Raw genomic sequence first — 8,221 nt, 5'->3', positions numbered from 1 at the left:
CAAAGTTTTTTCGTTAGGCAAGTGCATAAAATGTCATCTATACAAACATTAATATCATGTTTGTTTGCTGCAGTTCCTCTTACTTTCTTTCTAGAAAATATGAGTATGTAGAGCTGAAGTCTCCAAGGGGAACCAATTACTGTATCCAAGCTCAAAATAAAATGCTCCCCGAAAAAAACATTCAAAACTATAAATTCCGTGAAAATATCCAAAAAACACAAACAGAGCGGCTGTAGCAATCTCTGGGATTGAGTTAGCCAAAACAGAACCGGATATTTCCGGTTATATCCAGTCATATTTAGAAAAACTTGTGTGGAATTCGTATGCAAAGGACCGAGAAAATCACATTTAAAATTGTTTTGGAGAAAAGCAAAGTCTTTTCTTTACGCAAGTGCATAAAATGTCATCAGTACAAACAGAAATATCATGCTTGTTTGCCGTAGTTCCTCTAGATGTCATCTATAAAAACAGAAATATCATGTTTGTTTGTCGCAGTTCCTCTAGCTTTCTCCCTAGAAAATACGAATGTGTAGAACGGGTGTCTCCATGTGGAACCAATTAGTGTTTCCAAGACCAAAATTTAATGTTCCCCGATAAAAAAAATTCAAAACATAAAGTCTGTGTATAGTATCAGGAATACACAAACACAGAGGATGTAGCAATATCTGGGCTTGAGTTAGCCAAAAAAAAAACGAGATATTTACGGCTTCATCCAGTCATATCCGGAGAAACTGGTGGGGAATTTGAATGGAATGGACCAAGCAAATCACAGTAAAAATGATTTGGAAAATGCAAAGCCTTACGTTAGGCAAGTGCATAAATTATCATCTATACAAACAGAAATATCATGTTTGTTTCCCACAGTTCCTCTAGATGTCATCTATAAAAACAGAAATATCATGTTTGTTTGTCACAGTTCCTCTAGCTTTCTCCCTAGAAAATATGAATGTGTAGAGCTTGTGTCTCCATGTGGGACCAATTAGTGTTTCCAAGAACAAAATTAAATGTTCCCCGATAAAAAAAAATTCAACACATAAAGTCCGTGGATAGTATCAGGAATACACAAACACAGAGGATGTAGCAATACCTGGGCTTGAGTTAGCCAAAACAAAACGAGATATTTATGGCTTCATCCAGTCATATCCGGAGAAACTGGTGGGGAATTCGATTGGAATGGACCGAGCAAATCACAGTAAAAATGATTTGGAAAAAGCAAAGCCTTTCGTTAGGCAAGTGCATAAATTATCATCTATACAAACAGAAATATCATGTTTGTTTGCCGCAGTTCCTCTAGCTTTCACCTAGAAAATATGAATATGTAGAGCTAGTGTCCCCATTAAGAACCAATTAGTGTTTCTATGGTACAAAATTAAATGTTCCCTGATAAAAACATTCAAAACAATAAAGTCCATCGATAATATCCTGAAAACACAAACACAGAAACTTTCACAATATTTCACATTTAGTTAGCAAAAACAAAACCGGATATTTCCGGTTTCATCCAGTCATATCCGGAAAAACTCGTTTGGAATTCAGAAGCAGTGGACCCAGAAAATCACTGTAAAAATGGTTTTGGAGAAAAGCAAAGGCTTTCCGTTAGGCAAGTGCATAAAATATCATCTATACAAACAGAAATATCATGTTTGTTTGCCGCAGTTCCTCTAGCTTTCTCCCTAGAATATACGAATGTGTAGGGCTGGTGTCCGCATGATGTACCAATTAGTGTTTCAATGGTACAAAATTAAATGTTCCCTGATAAAAACATTCAAAACAATAAACTCCATCGATAATATCCAGGAAACACAAACACAGAGGCTATCACAATATTTCGGATTAAGTTAGCCAAAACACAACCGGATATTTCTGGTTTCATCCAGTCATTTCTGGACAACGTGGTGTGGAGTTTGTATGCAATGGACCAAGAAAATCAGAGTAAAAATGGATATGGAGGAAAGCAAAGTCTATACGTTAGGCAAGTGCATAAAATATCATCTATAAAACAGAAATATCATGTTTGTTTGCCACAGTACCTCTAGTTTTCTCCCTAAAAAATACGAATGTGTAGAGCTGGTGTCTCCATGTGGAACAGTTAGAGATTCCAAGCACAAAATTAAATGTTCCCTGATAAAAAACATTCAAAGCAATAAAGTCTGTGGACAATATCCAGAAAACTCAAACACAGAGGCTGTAACAATATCTGGGATTGAGTTAGCCAAAACAAAACCAGATATTTCCGGTTTCATCCAGTAATATCCGGACAAACTACTGTGGAATCCGTATGCAATGGAACAAGAAAATCACAGTAAAAATGGTTTTGGAGAAAAGCAACGTCTTTTCGTTAGGCAAGTGCATGAAATGTCATTGATACAAGCAGAAATATAATGTTTGTTTGCCCCAGTTCCTCTAGCTTTCTCCCTAGAAAATACCAATATGTAGAACTGGTGTCTTCATGTGGAACTAATTAATCTGTCCCAGGACAAAATTAAATATTCCCCGATAAAAAACATTTAAAACAATAAAAACCATGGATAATATCTGGAAAACACAAACAAGGAGGCTTTCACAATATTTTGGGTATTGTTAGCGAAAGAAAACTTTATATTTTTTTGTTTTCATCCAGTCATATCCGGACAAACTGGTGTGGAATTCACATGCAAAGGACCGATAAAATCAGCTTACAAACGTTTTTGGAGAAAAGCAACCTATTTCGTTAGGCAACTGCATAAAATGTCATCGATAGAAACAGAAATATCATGTTTGTTTGCCTTAGTTCCTCTAGCTTTGTCCCTAGAAAATACGAATGTGTAGAGCTGGTGACTCCGTGTGGAACCAATTACTGTATCCAAGCTCAAAATAAAATATTCACCGATAAAAAACATTAAAAACAATAAAGTCCATTGACAATATCCAGAAAACACAAACACAGAGGCTTTCACAATATTAGGATTAAGGTAGCCAAACAAAACAGGATATTTCTGGTTTCATCCAGTAATATCAGGACAAAGTTTTGTGGAATTCGTATGCAATGGATCGAGAAAATCACAGTACAAATGGTTTTGGGGAAAAGCAAAGTCTTTTCGTTAGGCAAGTACATAAAATGTCATCTATACAAAAAGAAATATCATGTTTGTTTATCGCAGATCCTCTAGCTTTCTCCCTAGAAAATACGAATGTGTGGAGCTGGTGTCTCCTTTTGGAACCAATTACTGTATCCAAGCTCAAAAAAAATGTTCCCCAATAACAAACATTAAAACAATAAGTCCATCGATAATATTCAGAAAACACGAATACAGAGGCTGTAGCAATATCTGGGATTGTGTTAGCCAAAACACAACTGGATATTTTTGTTTTCATCCAGTCATATCCGGACAAACTAGTGTGGAATTCATATGCAAAGGACTGAGAAAATCAGCGTACAAATGTTTTTGGAGAAAAGCAACGTATTTCCTTAGGCAAGTGCATAAAATGTCATCGATAGAAACAGAAATATCATGTTTGTTTGCCACAATTCGTCTAGCTTTCTCCCTAGAAAATACGGATGTGTAGAGCTGGTGTCTCCATATGGAACCAATTCGTGATTCCAAGCACAAAATTAAATGTTCCCTGATAAAAAAAATTCAAAACAATAAAATCCGTGGATAATATCAGGAATACACAAACACAAAGGCTGTATCAATATCTGGGATTCAGTTAGGCAAAACAAAACCAGACATTTCCGGTTCTATCCAGTCATAACCGGACAAACTGGTTTGGAATTAATATGCAATGGACCGAGAAAATCACAGTACAATGGTTGTGGATAAAAGCAAAGTCTTTTCGTTAGGCAACTGAATAAAATGTCATCTATACAAACAGAAATATCATGTTTGTTTGCCACAGTTCCTCTAGCTTTCTCCCTAGAAATTAACAATATGTAGAGCTGGTGTCTCCATGTGAAACCAATTACTGTATCCAAGCTCAAAAAAAATATTCGCCGATAAAAAAACATTAAAAACAATAACGTCCATTGATAATATCCAGAAAACACAAACAAAGAGTCTTTCATCATATTTCGGAATGAGTTAGCCAAACATAACCGGATATTTCCTGTTTCATGCAGTCATATCCGTTGAACTGGTGTGGAATTCATATGCAATGGACCCAGACAATCACAGTACTAATGGTTTTGGAGAAAAGGAAAGTCTTTTCGTTAGGCAAGTGGATAAAATGTCATCTATACAAACAGAAATATCATGTTTGTTTGCCACAGTTCCTCTAGCTTTCTCCCTAGAAAATAACAATATGTAGAGCTGGTGTCTCCATGTGAAACCAATTACTGTATCCAAGCTCAAAAAAAATATTCGCCGATAAAAAACATTAAAAACAATAACGTCCATTGATAATATCCGGAAAACACAAACAAAGAGTCTTTCATCATATTTCGGATTGAGTTAGCCAAATATAACCGGATATTTCCTGTTTCATGCAGTCATATCCGTTTAACTGGTGTGGAATTCATATGCAATGGGCACAGACAATCACAGTACTAATGGTTTTGGAGAGAAGGAAAGTCTTTTCGTTAGGCAAGTGCATATAATGTCATCTACACAAACAGAAATATCATGTTTGTTTGCCGCAGTTCCTCTAGCTTTCTAACTACAAAATACGAATATGTAGAGCTGGTGTCTCCATGTGGAACCAATTACTGTATCCAAGAACAAAATTAAATGTTCCCCGATAAAAAACATCCAAAACAATAAATTCCGTGGATAATATCAGGAAATCATAAACACAGAGGCTTTCACAATATTTCGGATTGAGTTAGACAAACAAAACCGGTTATTTCCAGTTTCATCCACCCATATCCTGACAAACTGGTGCGGAATTCGTATGCAATGGACCTAGAAAATCACAGTACTAATGGTTTTGGAGAAAAGCAAAGTCTTTTCGTTAGATAAGTGCATAAAATGTCATCTATACAAACAGAAATATCATGTTGGTTTGTCACAGTTCCTCTAGCTTTCTCCCTAGAAAATATGAATGTGTGGAGCTGGTGTCCCCTTGATGAACCAATTTGTGTTTCAACGATACAAAATGTAATGTTCCCTGATAATAACGTTCAATACAATAAAGTCCATCGATAATATCCAGAAAACACAAACACAGAGGCTGTCACAATATCTGGGATTGAGTTAGCGAAAACACAACTGGATATTTTTGTTTTCATCCAGTCATATCTGGATAAATTGGTGTGGAATTCATATGCAATGGACCGAGAATATCAGAGTACAAATGGTTTTGGAGAAAAGCAATGTCTTTTCATTAGGCAAGTGCATAAAATGTCATCTATACGAACAGAAATATCATATTTGTTTACCGCAGTTCCTCTAGCTTTCTCCCTAGAAAATACGAATATGTAGAGCTGGTGTCTCCATCTGGAACCATTTACTGCTTCCAAGCACAAAATTAAAAGTTCCCTGATAGCAAACATTCAAAACAATAAAATCCGTGGATAATATCAGGAATAGACAAACAAAAAGGCTGTAGCAATATCTGGGATTGAGTTATCCAAAATAAAACTGGAGATTTCCGGTTCCATCCAGTCATATCCGGACAAACTGGTGTGGAATGCGTATGCAATGGACCGAGAAATCACAGTAAACATGGTTTTGGAGAAAAGCAAAGTCTTTTGGTTAGGCAACTGAATAAAATATCATCTATACAAACAGAAATATCATGTTTGTTTGCCGAAGTTCCTCTAGCTTTGTAACTACAAAATACGAATATGTAGAGCTGATGTCCCCAGGTGGAATCAATTACTGTATCCAAGGTCAAAATAAAATGTTCGCCGATAAAAAACATTGAAAACAATAAAGTCCATCGATAATATCCAGAAAATACAAACAAAGAGTCTTTCACAATACTTCAGATTGGGTTAGCCAAAACACAACCGGATATTTCCGGTTTCATCCAGTCATATCTAGAAAAAGTGGTGTGGAATTCGTATGCAATGGACTGAGAAAATCACAGTACAAATGGTTTTGGGGAAAAGCAAAGTCTTTTCGTTAGGCAAGTGCATTAAATGTCATCTATACAAACAGAAATATCATGTTTGTTTGCCACAGTTCCTCTATTTTTTCCCTAGAAAAACGAATGTGTGGAGCTGTTTTCTCCTTGTGGAACCAATTACTGTATCCAAGCTCAAAAAAAAATGTTCCCCGAAAACAAACATTAAAACAATAAAGTCCATTGATAATACCCAGAAAACACAAACACAGAGGCTGTATCAATATCTTGGATTGAGTTAGCCAAAACACAACTGGATATTTTTGTTTTCTTCCAGTCATATCCGGACAAACTGGTGTGGAATTCATATGCAATGGACCGAGGAAATCACAGTACAAATGGTTTTGGAGAAAAGCAACATCTTTTCGTTAGGCAAGTGCATAAAATGTCATCGCTACCAACAGAAATATCATGCTTGTTTGCCGCAGTACCTCTAGCTTTCTCCCTAGAAAATATGAATGTGTAGAGCTGGTGTTCCCTTTATGAACCAATTAGTGTTTCCAAGCACAAAATTAAATGTTGCCTGATAAAAAAATTCAAATCAATAAAGTCCATCGATAATATCAGGAATACACAAACACAGAGGCTGTAGCAATATTTCGGACTGAGTTAGCCAAAACAGAACCGGATATTTCCGGTTTCATCCAGTCATATCCGGACAAACTGTTGTGGAATTCGGATATAATGGGCTGAGAAAATCACAGTAAAAATGGTTTTGGAGAAAAGCAAAGTCTTCTCATTAGGCAAGTGCATAAAATGTCATCTATAGAAACAGAAATATCACTTTTGTTTGTTGCAGTTCCTCTAGCTTTCTCCCTAGAAATTATGATTGTGTAGAGCTGGTGACTCCATGGGCAACCAGTCAGTGATTCCAAGCACAAAACCCATTTATCCAACAATGATCCATACAAGCTGAGAGTGAAAGGCTGGAAAAATATATACCACGCCAACAGAAATGAAAAGAGAGCGGGCGTAGCCATCTTAATATTGGACAACATAAACTTTACCACAAAAACTGTTAGGAGAGACAAAGAGGGGCACTATATAATGATTAAGGGATCCATTCAACAGGAAGATATAATGATTATCAACGTATATGCACCTAATTACAGGGCACCAGCTTATTTAAAAGACTTGTTAAGGGACTTAAAGGGAGACTTAGACCCCAATACAATAGTACTGGGGGACTTCAATACTCCACTCTCAGAGATAGACAGATCAACAGGACAGAAGTTCAACAAGGAGACAGTAGATTTAAATGACACTATAGCCCAAATGGATCTAACAGATATCTACAGAACATTTCATCCTACATCTAAGGACTTTACATTCTTCTCAGCAGTACATGGAACCCTCTCTGGGATTGACCACATACTAGGCCATAAAGCAAGTCTCAGCTAATTCAAAAGAATTAGAATCATACCATGCAGCTTCTCAGACCACAAAGGAATGAAATTGGAAATTGGCAACTCAGGAATCCCTAGAGCACGTGCAAACACATGGAGATTGAACAACATGCTCCTGAATGAACAATGGGTCATAGAAGAAATTAAAAGAGAAATCAAAAATTTTCTGGAAGTAAATGAGGATAACAACACAACATACCAAAACCTATGGGATACAACAAAAGCAGTGTTAAGAGGAAAGTTTATATCAATAGGTGCCTACATCAAGAAATTGGAAAGGCACCAAATAGATGAGCTTTCAAGTCATCTCAAGGATCTAGAAAATCTGCAGCAAACCAAACCCAAACCCAGTAGGAGAAGAGAAATAATTAAAATCAGAGAAGAAATCAACAGGATTGAATCCAAAAAAAACATTACAAAAAATCAGCCAAACGAGGAGCTGGTTTTTTGAAAAAATAAACAAAATTGACACCCCATTGGCCCAACTAACTAAAAAAAGAAGAGAAAAGACCCAAATCAATAGGATCAGAGATGAAATGGGAAACGTAACAACAGACGCCACAGAAATAAAAAGAATCATCAGAAATTACTACAAGGACTTGTATGCCAGCAAACAGGGAAATCTATCAGAAATGGACAGATTCTTGGACACATACAACCTCCCTAAATTGAGCCAGGAAGACATAGAAAACCTAAACAGACCAATAACTGACACAGAAATTGAAACAGTAATAAAGGCCCTCCCAACAAAGAAAAGCCCAGGGCCAGAT

The sequence above is a fragment of the Lepus europaeus genome, unplaced genomic scaffold (assembly GCF_033115175.1).
Source record: "Lepus europaeus isolate LE1 unplaced genomic scaffold, mLepTim1.pri SCAFFOLD_60, whole genome shotgun sequence".
Lineage (NCBI taxonomy): Eukaryota > Metazoa > Chordata > Mammalia > Lagomorpha > Leporidae > Lepus > Lepus europaeus.
The sequence above is the reverse complement of the archived record's forward strand: the minus strand, read 5'-3'. Positions refer to the sequence as shown.